At 30.2% G+C, this 17,161-nt stretch overlaps 1 protein-coding gene across 2 annotated transcripts in view; it reads right to left on the bottom strand.

The window, feature by feature from the left end:
• spri (sprint) overlaps positions 1-17,161 on the bottom strand; it is a 759,753-nt gene that overhangs the window by 740,337 nt on the left and 2,255 nt on the right. The window contains exon 1 of one of the 2 annotated variants that reach the window (XM_067052867.1): positions 4,914-4,928. The exons of the other annotated variant lie outside the window; for it this stretch is intronic. The gene's annotated coding sequence lies outside the window, so the exon portion shown is untranslated. Of the gene's footprint in view, positions 1-4,913; positions 4,929-17,161 lie in introns of those variants that run through there. 2 annotated transcript variants of the gene reach the window in all.

Raw genomic sequence — 17,161 nt, 5'->3', positions numbered from 1 at the left:
AAATGATTTATAAGACGTTGTCACGTCAAAATTTACGTTTATATAAGTTTTCTGAAAGGTTGAGATAACTTCGAATTAGTTCATGGTAAACATTTGTACATAGTTACTTCAAATTTTTACAGTATATATAGTAGTTGTTAATATTTTCATTAAACAGGTATATTCCAAGAAGTTCCTAAAGAAGAAAGACTATCAAGGGTCTATCCTACAAATGAATAATTATCGTGAAGGTAATAGGATATTTGAAGGTGAGTAAGGGACAGTTGTGGCAAGCCCATTGTGGGGACCACTTGGTTGTGGCACGCGTTGTAAGAAGATTGGGCTCACCTGAGGATTACATAGACATAAAATAGGATCACCTAGAAAAAATTAAAAAATTAGAAAGAAGAAACGTTAAGTGAAAAAATGCAATGATGTTTGACAGGTTGGGATATAGGAGTTTTTCTTTTATTTGAATTCCAACATTAATTTTATTTCCTTGCTAGCTAAGGTAGGGGAACCTTTTCTTCTTATCGAAGGAAAAAGAAATGTTTATCCGCCCTCCCTGCAAAATTTCCCAATATGTTTACGTTTAAAACATCAAGGTATAAATATCGTTTTGTATCTGTCAATCTTTCTGAGGTAAAACACATCAATCATCATCATCATCATCATCATCTGTGGCGCTAAAACTCTTGTAGAATCAAGGCCTCCAGCAACTTCGTTCGCCAGTCCTCTTAGTACAAGAGCCGGGAAGAAAAAAAGGCAGTTATCTCACCCCAATTTTTGATTACTTTAATGAAAACTACGATAATTACTAGTCAAAATTGATGAGTCTGCCAAGTTTAGGTAGGGGGAATAAAGAATGGCGGCTGTTTCAAAACCTTAAAAAAACATTAATTTATCATTCGGAGCTCTATATCTTAAAAACTACCAACAACACTAGAAAATGTAAGAGAACATTATTTAAAGAAGAGTAAATTTTCTGAAATATTAGCCCTACATTTTATTTACGTTCAATACTTCTCGAGATATGGCTTTTTAAAAAGCAAAATTTCTTAAAAAATCTACTGAAACATTAGTAGTTAGTTAATTTATTTTGAGAAATCTATATCTCAGGAACTATATGACGTACAGATGTCTATTAGCACTCAATTTAAAGTTAGTTTAATGGACTATAAAGAGGTTTCTGACCTTTACCTTCGCAGGAATAGTAGTTTTCATGATATTTGCTAAAATATGATTTATGAAAAACTTCTTTTCAGAAATCATTTGACGTACAGATGTCTGCCAGCGCTCAAAATAAAGAAAATTTAACTTACTATAAGGTAGTTTATGATACTTCCTAGGGGTAGTAGTTTTTATGATATTCACATATGAATATAAATTATCCAAATGAAAATTTGTCCGATCAACTATAAATCTATTTATTTTAGCAAATTTCATGTAAACTACTACTCCTACGAAGATAAACATCATAAACTACTTTATAGCTCATTAAACTAGCTTTAATTTGAGTGCTAATAGACACCTATAAGTCAAATGGTTTTTGAGATAAATTTTTCAAAATAAATTCACTAACCACTGATCTTTCAATACATCCCATACAACATTTTTATGAAACTTTTTTTTTAAAAAAGCGATATCTCTAAAACTATTTAACGTAAATAACTCTATTAAGGCTCATATTTTAGCAAATTTACTCTTCTTTAAATGACATTCTCTTAGGTTTTCTTATGTTGTTCCTACTTTTTAAGATATAGAGCTCCGTATGAAAAATTAGTTTTTTGAAACAGCCGCCATTCTTTACCTCCCTACCTATACTTGGCAGACTCATTAGTTTTGACTAGTAATTATACATAGTTTTCATTAAAATAATCAAAAATTGGGACGATATAACTGTCATTTTTCTCCTCTTGGGCTCTTGTACTATCTCTAATGGTTGCCAGTGCTCTCCAATAGGGGATTCCCAAGATAGACCTGGCATCCCCTGCCACTCCATCAACAAATATCTACAATAAGAACATCAACTCTCAGGTATAAGACCTCCTACCGTACATCTAATTTTGATGAAATTTTCAGACATTGTGAGTCGAAGTATCGTATCAATCAAACGTGCGCAAACTTTGTTTTCTCAACACCCTTTTATCTCGAAACCGGCTAGTCGAATTGGGGTATATTTGGGAATCATCAGTACAAGAGTAGTTTGGTATCAATCTAAGCAAATTCCATCAATTTGCTTAATATTTATTTAAATAATTAAACCTTATTTTATTTTCTTGACTTTACAGAAATAAAATGCGTTACTTGTTGAAATTTCGACTAATTTAAAATGTTAATGCTATTCTAAAATTAAGGGGGAGCTGATCCTCTTTCTCTAAGAACCCAAGAATCTTTGTTCAATTTAAACACAAGAAAGTATTTTACGCTACCAATCAATTTATTTGCACTTGCGCCACTTTGGTACTTTCCAATAATTTTCTGTCAAGAGGTATGGCATATTTAATGGCTAATTTTTATTCCAGCATCTTTAAAAGTAAATTATCAATAGCTTACCAAATTCAAACTTTAAAAAGTTTAGTCTGTACTTGCCTTACAGTCCTGTACAAATGGCAGGCTTATTGAGTTCGTGACGAGAATATTAATAAAATAATTTTCTTCTCTTGGATTTTAATTTAATAGTTGACGATTATTGAACGCCATTATGTCTGAAACTTTTTTAATATTGCACAGGAACTAAGCAATCGAATCAGTAAACCGAAAGAGATACCAAATGTGATAATAGATAAATGCAATATGTGGTTCCTTTGTCATTCTCTGTGGCCTAGATTTAAGTTGATGTAATGATTTACACGATAGAAACTGAAGCGACTGACAAGGTTGTGGTTTAAGGAAACTAACAGTCTGTGTTACGGAAGATGATATGCAACACTCCTAGTGTTTAGTGAAATCACAATTACATAAACGAATTAAAGGACAATAAGAAGGATAAATATACTTTTTTTCCACATTGTCGCTTAAGGTGTGATACCTCGTAAATCAAAAAATCAACAAGGGAACGGGGTCGTAATTCTGACCAAATCGCCTCCCTGCACAATCAATGGTCTAGAAATAATACGTCCCGACCAAAAAAATAAAACGTCCCAAAATACTGTACCCCTGACCCTTCATGGGTGGTAGTGATATAGATTTTTTTTTGTTTATAAAATAATAAAAAATCTATGCATAATTTTTAAAATGTCTTGTCATAACTATCAATTTGTTCGAATCCATTTCTGACAGCAAAAATTCCTTTAAGATATCTCTAGAATGGAACATAAAATTTTATTAATTTCAAATGGTATAAAGTTTTTTCGAAGTTACAAGATATCGCAGCTTAAGTGACGATATACTTCATATTGTGAATATGAAAAATTTCTAATACTCGATTTCAAGAGCTACAATACAATTGGCTATATAAATATCTTTATTTTATTATGTAAAACATCAATTAATACTTTCAATATTCATAATCTTATAAACAATAGGTAATAAAAACGTTAAGAAAATCTACGACTCAGACCTGCTATGCCTGAAAAATTAAATCTCACTTGCAGTTCTCACAATTTTTCCTTTTTATTGCACCCAAATCTTGAAGGTACTCTTCATCCATTCATCACAATTTTGTTGTGTTCTTCCCGTTCTTATAATTCATTACCCTGTTTCAGTTTCTTGGAAAGTTTTCCCTCCCTCGCGTTGTTTGTACTCATCTTCCAATAATTAAAGCATCCTCTGTCTTCAACCATTTGTGTACATAAGGAACTCTTGTTGGTGATAAGAATTATATATTTATAAGTTGTATAAGAGTCATCGAAGGACACAATAGGAGATAAATTGTACAAAGAAGTTTGTAAATAGTAGTTGTACGTAGTAAGTCATAGTGTCTGTATCTCTATTCATATTATTAATGTACATTTTGGAATATGTTGTGTCACATTCTGTAAAAAACGAAAATACAGGTAATATTTGGCGTTCCTAACATCAAATATTCAATATTAATTGAATAAACTAAAAAACAAAAAGTTTATGAAACTGAAATAACGTATTCAGGGCAGCTATATTTCAGCAATTTTATATTAAATTCGATTTTACACTTTTTTGACATTTTCGAAGAAATAGCTAAAACGATTTTTGATCAACTCCTTATATCACTTTAAAATCAGCTAGCTCTTATTCTCATTGAAATATCCAAACAGATCTCAAACAGGAATATAAGTAAAAGCTCAAAATATCTTCCTCTGATGTACCATTAAATTTATATATTTGAAATAATTAATGAACTCTCATTGTTAGTATTAATAAAAGTAAATAAATAACAAATCAATTTCGGTCAAAGTAGAGCAGTAAGTAAAATGTTTGTGATCTGCACACTGCATAAGATTTTGTTCGTCAAAGAAAATATAGATTAATATTAACATAACATATACATATTATAATAACATATACTCCCCTTAATGTACTATAAATGCATTTTTTTTTTATTTCGATTTATTAGAATTAGAGAACTGAATTTATATATATTTTTTTTAATGTTTGTCTGAACAAATCCTTGAAAGTTCTATTATTATGGAATATTTGTGCTAACTCTAAATAGTAAATAAATGACTATCTGGAAGTTTTGATAAAATTATTATTCAAAATCAGTAATCTGAAAATTCTTTAATTTATTCATAGCAAAAAAAAAAAAAAAACTAAAATTTAACTGGCGTTCAGTCAACTAAAATAAATTATTCCATTTGATTATTTAATATGCAATATAATGGTTATTGTAAAGCAACATTCTCGATTACACCGTATACTTGAATAATTCTAAAATTCAAAGCAGGTAAAATTTATCCTTGCATGAATCAATTTGACGTTTGCACAGGTTCTGGAAAAGGAAAAAAGCGACCAACCTTGAACTTTTAACAGCTCTAGAACACCTCAGCTCAAGGTACAGGCACGAAGAATTGCCTTCCTGCACCGGTGCAGCCAACACAAAGCACTCACAGCCTGGGGCCGACACATACTGCACATAGGTACGTGGAGCAGATAGTCTGAGGCAAGATAAAACACGTTATCTTCCCGGTCACAGTGGCTCGAGTGACTGGTGGGAGCCATAATGGCGAGTCAGCGATTGACGCTTAGTGGAGATTCAGGTCGAACAGGAGCCGTTGCCGAATCAGCAGGAAGCTTTACGTATTTCTGGATTTAAATGTTCTATCTACAACTTTGTATATAGTTTACAACATTAACAAACAGACCCGGCAATACTTCATTATTATTATATTTGAAGATCTATACGCATTAATTTAAAACTATTGATGTTTAATATTAATTAATATATAGATGAAGTGATAATACGGTAACTATAGTAACATAAATGCTAACATCCAACTTCGTTGTATCATCTGTAATACTGGTTCAATTTAGGTAATTCTTCTTGATCGTATAGAAAATACGATTATCAATAACACTGTTCTATGAGTACTACATAAAATATAAATATTTTTTTTTATAATAACCCTCACTGTGTCAATGTTAATACTATATTGAAACAATTCAGATCGACTGACCTATCAACGTGTGATAAAATATTTTTTAGGAGTAAAAGAAAGTTGATATTAATTTTTAGCACCTCAAGACCCAAAGAATCACCGAAAAAGTCGGAAAATAAAATTGTTAAGCCCAAATTTTCACCCTACACCGATTTCATTTAAAAATCAAACAAAATAGAAATAACTTCAACACTACGCAACCAGTCTACACCAAACTTCGTAGTGGTTGAGGGCCCTATAAGCTGCACCAAAGGCCACAAACCAGATCTAATTAAACAAATTAGAAGCGGAGACATAAAAATAAAACGTTCGATTTTTTTCCCTTTATTTGAAACCCATATTTCGCCCTTGTGTGGGCATTAAATTAAAATTTTGTTAATGTAGGTTTAAAGAGCAAACATTCATATTTCGTTTCAATTAAGGTAGGAATTGGATACAGTGCAGAGGAGGTATGAACGATTATATGAACAAGTCACCAGAAGAAAAGAAATTCCTCCAAATAAATCAAAATTTCTTTGAAAAATGGTATTTAGAAGTTTGAGACGACACTAAAAATTAATATGATTTGCTTTTTCCTGAAGCAAAAAAGAATGTTGTTGACCTAGATTACCTTATGCCCCATTATTTTTTTAGTCAATATGATATCGTTTAATAGAATTAGTAATATTGTTATATTATTTTTCGGAAAAATATGAATCGATTAGTAAACAACCGAGAACAAAATAGATACTTTCTGAGCTACAGACCAAAAGCTTTCAATTTTGTTCCAAACTTTTTTCCTACCTCAGTATTCGGGGATTTCAGTAGCTTTAAACTTTCCCGTGGCGACGGGGAACATTTTGAAAAAAAAAACCATAAATTGATAAAGTATTTCAGAAGATTATTGTGTGCAAAGATTCGACCATTTACTTTTATATATATATCGACAATGAACTGTTATTCTAAACGTTTGATTGACATAGTTTAAGTATAAAAATAGAGGAATTTAATTCCAGTTTAGGTGACTGCTGAATCATCTACAGAAAATATTTCATCCAACAAACCATTAATATCTCTCCATTTTTCTCTTAGCGACTTAAAAAGCAATTATTTTTAAATCGGAACCAACGTGTCACGATACTATCTTCACAGTTTTGTTGTACTATGCACCTGTAGTGAGTGCCACTTTACAATAACATTTTAGTTGAACATCATATGATAGATATTATAGTTAAATTTGTTTTCTCAGTGAAAATTGAATTATTTTATCAGAATTCTTTTTTCTACTTGATATATATTTTTGATAACATTGTGTTTTCTTGATGATTTTTTTTTTATAAATTTACTTAATAGATCTTATATTATTTTTAAGGAATTTATGTTTCTTTTTATTCCTATAAAAATTAATAAACCATAAAATTGCTAGTAGGAACTTCATTATTTCTCAGGTAGGCTATAACACCAACAAAATCTGCTGTGGTGTGTATCACATTACAATTTATAATTCCATTCAAATATGAGCAATTTATAATTATCATTAAAACCACCAATTTGCAAACAAACAAACAAACAAACAAACCACCAATTTGCCAAAAATCAAGCATTAAGAGATATCAACAAATAGTTATCAAGTTACAGCTTTTAATAAACCATTTTTTTTTCCAAACAACGAAAAATCAACATTTTGTAAATTTTTATTGGTATGAAAAATGATAAGTTTTTCATTTTTAAAAAAATTAGGAAATATTAATTTTCTTTTTTAAAAAAGAAAATTGATTTTAGAAAAACTCCACTTCAAAAACCATTCAGCCTACAGATATTTATTATGGTTCAAATTTTAAAAAAGTTACTACTTTAAACAAGTTCTTTTATTTTTCCGTCCATGAGATACGTTTAAGCTTTAAAGACATTTGGCAGGAACTGAAAAATAAACGCAAATTTTAAGATTTTTATAGAATTAGCATAATATATACATTTTACCAATTTTTTAAAAAATTTAATCTAAATCGAACAAAATCTTCCACTTTGAATATTCGTAAGAGGTTTTAATACCGAGGATACTCATTTTTTTAAAACAAAAATTAAGTTTTTAACCGATAACTTAATCTTCCTGAAAATTAAATTTTCAGTAATTCAACAACACGCAATTTTTATGGATTAAAAAAAAAAAAGAAATAAAAATGGCCGCCGGAAAAATGTATTTCTCCCGCTTATGGTTTTCTAGACTTTAAAATGTTATAGTTCGACCTAAAAACTTATTTCTCCTTAATTACAGGATTAACAAGTTTAAGATCTTCATATTTCAGATTCACCAATAAGATCGGTTAGCTATTTTCAAGACCTTCAACAACTTTCTAAATACTAGATTGTTTCAGATGGTTGATAAAAGTTAAACAATAAATTCTAGAATAAAATTAAAAGCCCTTTAGTAGTCTTTATAAGTAAATATTGACAGAACATTAACATAAACATACCCCAAAGAGATGAAAATCACCGATTAGGTCATTATTCAAATGAAAAAAAAAAGAACCTCTTATGCTTATTAGAATGCAGCCAGAGTGACAGGATGACTACTGTCTCTGAAGTTGAAATTAAAAATAACAAAGAGGTGTTACAATAGAACTAGCGTTCAGTAACGGTCATTCGATATTAGTATACTGAACCGGTACAACGCCAATAGGAACAGGTTGGCAAACCACATGGTCCAGCAACAGGAAGAACCAAGGACACATGCTTCTCTCCTCGCTCCCTTTACATGAACAAATATAATTTTCTCTATAGTGTACATTCCTTTTTAAGGTGTATAATTTTGTATAAGGTGTTTATGTTGTGTATACACTTAGTTATGGAGTACACCACAGTGAAAGTATGATAAATCGTCATAAACGAGCTTTCACAATTATACAAGATTCAGGATACCCTTAATTTATATATTTTTAATTTTTTTTTTAAACGTCGTTTGGTCTATGATAAATTAAATTTTATCTTACACTTACGGTGATGTATTCCTTAGGTATTGTAGAAAAGAAAGAACAGATTCTACATACCCTAGTTACTAGGAGGACGTGATATTAGCACTAGTCTAAGACACCGGAAAAAAAGGGAAGTTATTTCACCCCAATTTTTGATAACTTGAAAACTATAAATTGTTACTAATCGAAATTGAATTCTCTTCCAACCATAATTGTGAGGGGGAGGGAATAAAATATGGCAGCCATTTCAAAAAGTTACTAACAATTAATTTTTCATTTGGGGTTCCATATCTTCAAAACTACTTTCAACACTTAAGCTAAAAACTAAAGAAAAAAAAAGGAAAGTGGGAGAAAACTGAGAAGTACAATTTAAAAACTTAAAGATTTCGCCTTTTAACCCTCTATATATATATTCTGTCATTAAAGTGAAACATATTTACTATTTACGTTCAATAATTCCCGAAATTCAATTTTTTCAAAAAGCAACTTTTTTTCAAATAATGAAAAATTAATTATTTTATGAATTTATTTTGGCATATATTACCGAAACAACTACTCCCAATGACGTACAAATGTCTATTAGCTCTTAAAAGAAGAATAGTAATATTATAAGAACTTTCAATGATATTCGTCAAAATAAATTCACAAAATGTTCCTGTTGGACAGAAAAAAACTTTCGGAGCTATAAGAGCTACAGTTTTCTATCAGCACCTTAATTAAAGATAGTTGAATGTACTCTAATATATTTGATAACACTTATCTTCGTAGGAACCGAAGTTTCCAGGATATTCGCCAAAATTTATTCACAAAATATTAATAATATTTTCGTAATTTGGAAAAAAATAAAAACGATACTTTTTGCATATAGGACGTAAAGAGCTCTACTATTATCTACTTTAGATAATGTGCTATGAAGGATTTTAGGCTTGTAGATAGTTTTAAGGATATGAAGCTTCGAATGAGTAATGATTGAAAAATTTAGTTTTTACTCGAATGCACTAAACTTTAGTGGGCTTGCACCTTAAAATACCACAATATTTATTGAGAATAAGACATACAAATAAAACTCATTCATATCTGATCAGTAAGCAACCACTGCCAAAATGTCAGTACTGTAATAGTCCACTAACAGTCAACCACATATTTCAGGAATGCCATTTCAATACCTCTGATTTAGGTTGATTAGGAGTGGGACCAGGTGTATCAGTAGTTTTAAATCATGACGAAAAAAATATAAAATTTAAAACCTAAATCTAAATACATTAAAACAATTAACTTGAGATAGTTTAATTTAAAGAATTCAGAAACTTGGGATTAAAATAAAATAATGATACGGATTAAAATATCGAAGGCATAAATCCAAAAATCTAGGAAAATAAAATATGAAGCACGGGCGTTTGTGACCATTGAGCGTTTGTGACGTCCTAAAGCCCTAACGAATAACAATTTCAATATTTACTTAACATGTTGTATAGTCCAGGTAACAAATGAACTATTTTCTGACAGAAAATGACTCAAAATTTGGTTTGCTTAGTAAAACCCAAAATCGATTTTATTCTTCTTTGACAGCCACCACTTTTTATTCCTCCTTAATATGCTTGGCAGAGTGATCAGTTTTGACTCTTGATTGATAATTTGACTCTCAATTCAAATCAATTATTTTTTCTCCTCTTGGGCTCTTGGATTTAAGATCTTTTGGCAGTCTTAGTATTATTTTTTTGTAAATAATTTTGTTTTTCTTCTGAATGTATTTTGTAGCTCGATAATGGAAAAAGTTAATGACAGTTTCTTTAATTTTTCAGTAGACAAATGAATTACGCAATAAAAATTTCTGCCATAATGAAATTTCATTCAATGTTTCTTTTTTTCTTTGTTTAACATGAATCTGATATTGTTTTACTTCTGGAGCATATTGGGAAATAATAATTGAATTTGATTTTATGAACTAAACTAGGATAAAATAAATATAAATATAAGAAAAGGGTAGGGTGTTTAAAAGATTCGGAGCACCAAAAGTTTAGAGAAAAATCTTCATTGTTATTAAACAAATAACAATACATTTTATAAAATAATTAACAAATTGAAACCAGTTTTAAACGTCATCGGTATATTTTTTGTGGTTTGTAGATAACCAGTATCATTTATTTGTGGTTTCGGTAGAAATCTCTACACAATAAAATAAAAAATATGGCATTTTTTTTCTGTTAGATTTCTAGAACACTCTGTTCAATTCTCAAAGAAAGTAGAAAAAGTTTAATCGACACGAAACATTTTACATCGTGATATATTTAAAAATCGCTTAGGTAAATAGCATTTTTCTTCATTTTTAAAGGTTTATTAGGGGTATTCATGATGCTGTGTTAAATGTAAAATGTTTTACCATGCTAAATGTTATGAGTATAGGATTATGGGCAGCCCTAATTAAAATCATATTAAATGTTAAATGCAGGAGAGCTCCTAGCGGATTTTCTTAGCTACTTGTTTTATAACCTTTCCTTCCAATACTTTATGTTATTGTTTATTTCAAGGTTTTGATTAAAGTAATTAATTACATCACGCCTAAATTGAGTGAAAAGTGGAAATTGTGTGAAAGTTTGTCTACTGAGTGTCTTGTTGATCTTCCAACTTGTGAAGAGGAGAATCAAAATGTGCTAATTGACAACTCTCATTGCATTATTATTATTGTCCTGTTGCTTTATTAGTTGTAAAAACGCCCAAAGCAATACGAGCAAGTAACCTATCACAACAAACAAAACTGTTACCAGCTCAGCTCGTTTGTTGCGTGACCTCATTCTCCGTTTAACAGACCTAGTAACAGACTCTTAACCATGTTATATGTTACATTGTTTTAACATGGTGAAAGAAAGAAATGTTTCCCAGTTTAACACAACTATTTCCATTTAACACGCTTTAACATCTTGATCTAAAGATTATGAATATCCCTGGCATTAAGTCTGTTAAATCTGCTCAACAGAACGCATATAACATACATACGGTGCACCACACTTCAGCTTACGCATAAACAAAATCAGTACACTCATTCTAAAGAACTGTTCAAGAGGTATTTCCAGAAGTGCTGGCGCAACAAATTATTGTGGGAAGAGGAGAGTGAAATCTAAAACCTCTCAACTTACCTTAGGCCTGTTGAGAATTCCCCGAATTTTCTTAAACATTTTTGGATAAAAGATCTCTTTAAATAAAGTCTATAAGCACTTTGAATAATGTTTTACCAGAATTGGAGCTGTCAGACATTTTAAGCTTCTCAAATTTTCCACATCTATAGATTTTTAAATTATCGGGTAAGATGGCACCCTCCTACTACGTATGTCATAACAATGAATTAAGACTGTTTATATAATCGAATAACCCTAATCCTGACAGATATAATTTTTATAATCAACAGCAGGAATAACATATAGAGTTGTAAAATAAATTATCATTTAGCAGAAGTGAATTATTAACAACTAAAAAAAAAGTTCTTCCTTTTCACATAAATGCCTGGTAGTACATGGTTATTTATAAAATTATTTTTTGAATTGTTTTCTAATTTAGCACATATAATTTTTTAAAGTAAATTCTTGAAAATATTAAAGGAATTAAATTTCGGAAAATTGGAAATTGTGTTTATAGTACAAGAGCAATAAAAAGCAATAAAAAACAAGTTATTTCACCCCAATATTTTATTACTTAAATAAAAACTATACAGGTTTACAGTCAAAATTGACTAATCTCCTAACTATCGTCTGGGAGAATAAAAAATGATGACTGTTCCAAAGGTATGCAAAATTCTTTGAAATAAAAAAAAAAATTGTGCTATATTTTTTATCAGAAAATGGTTCGATTTTTTTCTTACGCTATAATAGAGATAAATTAAATATTCTTAAAAAGTAAATATTAAAGTATTTAAGATGCAAGCCTCCTAAAGATCGTTTTAATCTAGGAAATCCTCTAATTTTCACCCAATATTTATTCGGTAACCCATAACTTTAAAAGAACCTACAACACTAAAATTCTTAATAGGGGATTATTTAAAGTAAAGTTAATTTAATACATGAGCCGCAGTGGAGCTTTTTCTACGTTCAATGGTTTCCGAGATACAATTTTTCCAAATAACGAGAATAAAATTAGAGGAGATCATCAGAAGAACAAAAATATCTTTCAACTACCTATTCATTGCCGATGTTTTGACCCACAATATAGGTCTTCATTAGGGCTGTTATGATGGAAAGAGGTGTAAACAAATCTATATAATGACAAATCTATGTTTTGTGTATTTGTATTCGCAAATATCGTGGAAACTACTATTCGTTTGAAAAAATTAATTATGAACTCCTTCATAGTAAATTTAACTAGTTCCTGAGGTTAAGTTTTTCAATGCCTAAAGTTTTTTCCAAACAGCTAGAAATCAACATATTTTTAATATATTTTAGCAAATGTCATTTAAACAATAACTACTATGAAGATAAATATAATTAACTGTATGATGGCGCATTTGACTAGCTTATAACCGAAAGAACTTAAATTGAAAGCTTATAACCGAAAGAACTTAAATTGAAAGCTTATAACCGAAAGAACCATTTTCTGACCAAAAGTAACGCGTTTTGTTTTAACTAGAAAGAACTCAAAAATGAATTTTTCGCAACAGGCCCTAATTTTAATTCATACCAACTATGATCAGCATAGTCATAAAATTTCGCTATTAACTGTAAATAGTTTTTATTATAGTAATCAAAAAATGGGGTGAAATAACTCGACTTTTTTTTTAACGGGCTTTTGGACTATTCCACATGGCCTATTAGCCTTGTAAAAATAAATAAACAGATATAAATCATAAGTACAGTTTTAAAAAGCCTTAGTTATAATTATACATGGGTGAATAATTAGTGACAATTAATATTTTCAGATTTATTTTTGTAGAAAACCTTATTCTAATACAAAATGGTCAACTGCCAGGAGCTATACCACCTAAGTAGAAATTATTTAGAGATACCCTTACCTGCTATTGCTATAACCAGTAATTAGGTATAGGAAGGGCTATTAGTTATGTTAGGCTGTTCTGTGGAAGAAAGCGTATCCACTTATTTCGATGGCTCCGGACGAAAAACTATCTGATGAATTTAGCTCCAGTATAAGAAGTGACACCTTTGCACTAAGGGCCCTGTGGTTCCATAGGACCCTTTAACTCCTGTTATCAATAAATTAAAATGACTTATGATTGAACTGAGGGATATGTTTGCTTCAAGATTGTCTAGGCAGTTTATAACTGTAGCCCGTAGAAAGAGATGCTTTTAAACAAATAGACTTTGCAGGAATAATTCATGATTTAGCAAATAGGAAATGAAATACATCTTATTAATATTTTACTTTTTTTAAAATGTTTGTTATATTTCAAATATTTAAAAAAAAAGAAGAAAACGATGATTTAACTACTGTTAATAATACAAAGCTGTTTATAAAATAAGTTAACTAATCTGGAGGGTTCCTTTATCTATATTTATATCACAGTGCCCAAGACCTCTACTTGGCCAAAGGCGACGGCTCTGAGTGTAAAGGTAGGTGCAAAGTTTTCATACACGGAGCTATTACATATAGAACTACTAAATACGAATTACTACTAATTTCTCAGAATCATGCTAAATAGGAGCTAAATAAATTACAAGAAACAATACTGTCACAATAAGTGTTTTTGAGAACCACTAAAAGCAATTATGAAGCAAGATATTTTTTTGCAATCAAGGATCAATTGTCTTGCAAAACAGTATCTTAAATATCAAAACAGAGTTGGTCTGCTTCTGACAATTTCAAAATATACTTGGAGTATTCAAGATCTTTAGTTTAACATGTTAAGGCGTGTTAAACGCAAAAACTCCATGTTAAATGGAGAAATATTTCCTATTTTACCATATTAAACCGATATAACATGGTTGAGAGTCTGTTACCGGGTATTTTAAATGGAGAATGACGTCCCAAAACAGTCCAGCTGAGCTCGAGATCATTTTGTTTGTTGTCGTAGTAACAACCAATGTAGTATTATACATATTACTTGTTCGTAGTTTGTGTTTTGATTGTGTTAGTGTGGTGGCAAGATTAACGTCTTCAGCGGCAATAGTTGACGTTAGCAAAGAGAGTGTTTGAAATGGGTTTGCCACAGTCCAAATTATTATCAACATTTTTATTTTTCTTGTATATTTCTTTTAAATCTATTTTTATTTATAATTCATTTAATGTTTCATTATTTTACATTTGTTTTAGTGGCAAAAACCTCTTGCCATATGATCAACTAATGATAATTAACAATGACAAAACTAGGTGTTTTTTCTGTTTGTAAAAACAAAACTGAATATTTCTGTTAATAATAATTATGAATGTTTTGTTATATATGTCAAGTGTAAATATTGGTGTGTTGACAAATAAAGAACGTAAATAAAGAGTCATCTTTATCGTTACAACAGGAACACGCAGTAAATTAGTATTGTTTTGGATGTATAACTAATAAAGCAATGTATAACAATAATTATAATGTAATGACAGTTGTCAATTAGCACATTTTGATTCTCCTTTTCACAAGTTGGAAGATCAACAAGACACTCAGTAGACAAACTTTCCATTTCCACTTTTTAGGCATGTTGTAGTAAATCACAATAATTAAAACTTAGAATTAAACAATAACAAGAAGTTTTGGAAGGAAAGGTTATAAAACAAGTTGCTCAGAAAATCCGCTAGAAGATCTCCTGCGTTTAACATTTAACACATCATGAATACCCCTTATATAACATTGAAATTGTTAGATATTCAATTTATGTGAGGTTTCTTAGCAATAATAACGTACAGTAGGTCTATAATGATTTGTGTTTCTCAAAGGAATAATTCCAGTGTTTCATTAGATGTAAGCTCTTGAAAATACATATATATGAAAAGGGCAGGTATTTTATTTATAAAAATTCAAACTATTATTCTTCAAAGGCAAACCCGTACTTATTATTAGTTGGATTACTCATCCTGACAATATCTTTGTTCACTTTATCTATTTTAGTTTATCTTTAAATCTTTCTTAAGCAATTAAGTACTTCTCAGTGCATTCTTGATTTATTTTAATTTATCGATCACAGGAGTTGGGAGGCCCTATGGTTCATGGAGCCCTGGAAAAGATGGTACAAGAATGTGTCTTTCCCTACCTTTACTTTAATACTAAGTACGCATTCGCGAATATTTATGTATTCTTGATAACCGATTTCTTCCAGAAGTGTTGAATTGTAGGTATAAGAATCCTTCAATTATACGTTATCTGTTTGTAGAGGTGTTCTATCAAGTACAAGGTTGGGCATGAGATAATCAACAACAGGATTCCTTGATTATAGGTTTACACCTAGTTATTTCTCGATGGTCAGCAGATTATGAAATAAATTTATTATTAGTATTATAATAACTTTCTAAGGAATAAATTAAAGGATGTTTCAGTTTATCTGAGTTGCAGAAGGTATGATAATTAATTGCTGTTTGAAATTGGTTATTTTTCTTTTTTTTAAATATAAATAGACCAATTTTCGTTTGTTGGTTATCGATAGCAATAATACTTTATTTATTTACAGTTGGCTAAGCTCGTTTATCGTTATTCATGTAAAAGACAAAAGATTACCAACTTCTCTTACATTGTAGCCAGGAAATAATTGAAATTTTATGTTTTGTTTTTTCAAAAGTTACCTTCAATTTTTAAGTTTACAAGATTCCTAAAGATATAATATAAATTAATACTAATCATAAAATGCTGTATATTATACTTATATAATTTGAGTACAAGTACCGTCAAATCTCAACAATCATTTGAGGGGACAACCCCTAAGAAACCAATGCACTAAACGTTACGATGTACAGTTAAACACATAACTACTCTGCGCTATCGATATTTTTGTCTTGTGATAATAGTATTGATACATCCCATTCGATATTTTGGTGGTATGTATACCCCACCGCCCCTATCGGACGCTTACGATACCTATAAGAATATTTTGCATTCGATACGATAATGATTTTATTCGGATCAAAGACTTTTTTAGTCTTTCGCCGTTTGAAGCTGCAAGTATGGTTGTTATCCCTACTTCTAAATTCTTCAGTTCTCCACCTCTTTATCTAGTTCTCATTCTTTTGTATACTCTTCGGATTATTCTCCGAAAATCGATGCTGGTATCGGAAGTATCGATACTACACCAGCATCAGGGTGTAGTATCGATACTTCGAAAGTATCGGATGAAAAATATCAACACCAATACCGGTATCTAAACAGTTGAGCCGAAAGGAAATAATTCAACCAAATGCCAGAAATATGGGTACGGGGTTGCTAACGTCCAATGGTAAAAAAAAAATTATCATATGGCTGAATAAAATCAGTAACGTATCTTGTGAAGAGTATCGATACAGGTATTATAAATCGGACGGGGAAAATATATGTAAGGCTACCCTAGGGTGGGTTTAACTCCACTTTTTTAATGTTTTAATTTTCGTAACGTTTGGTAGTGTGGCAATTAGACGCGGGAGAGGTAGCGTTTGAATACCAGTTTGGGAGCACATTTACGGAATGAGTAAATATAAATTATATTAATTTATTCAAGTGGATATAAAGTGGAGTAAATATAAATTATATTAATTTATTCAAGTGGA

The sequence above is a fragment of the Halyomorpha halys genome, unplaced genomic scaffold, assembly GCF_000696795.3.
Source record: "Halyomorpha halys isolate HHAL.00 unplaced genomic scaffold, Hhal_1.1 Scaffold29.1, whole genome shotgun sequence".
NCBI classification, from domain to species: Eukaryota; Metazoa; Arthropoda; class Insecta; order Hemiptera; family Pentatomidae; genus Halyomorpha; species Halyomorpha halys.
This window is presented reverse-complemented; position numbering and strand designations above follow the sequence as displayed.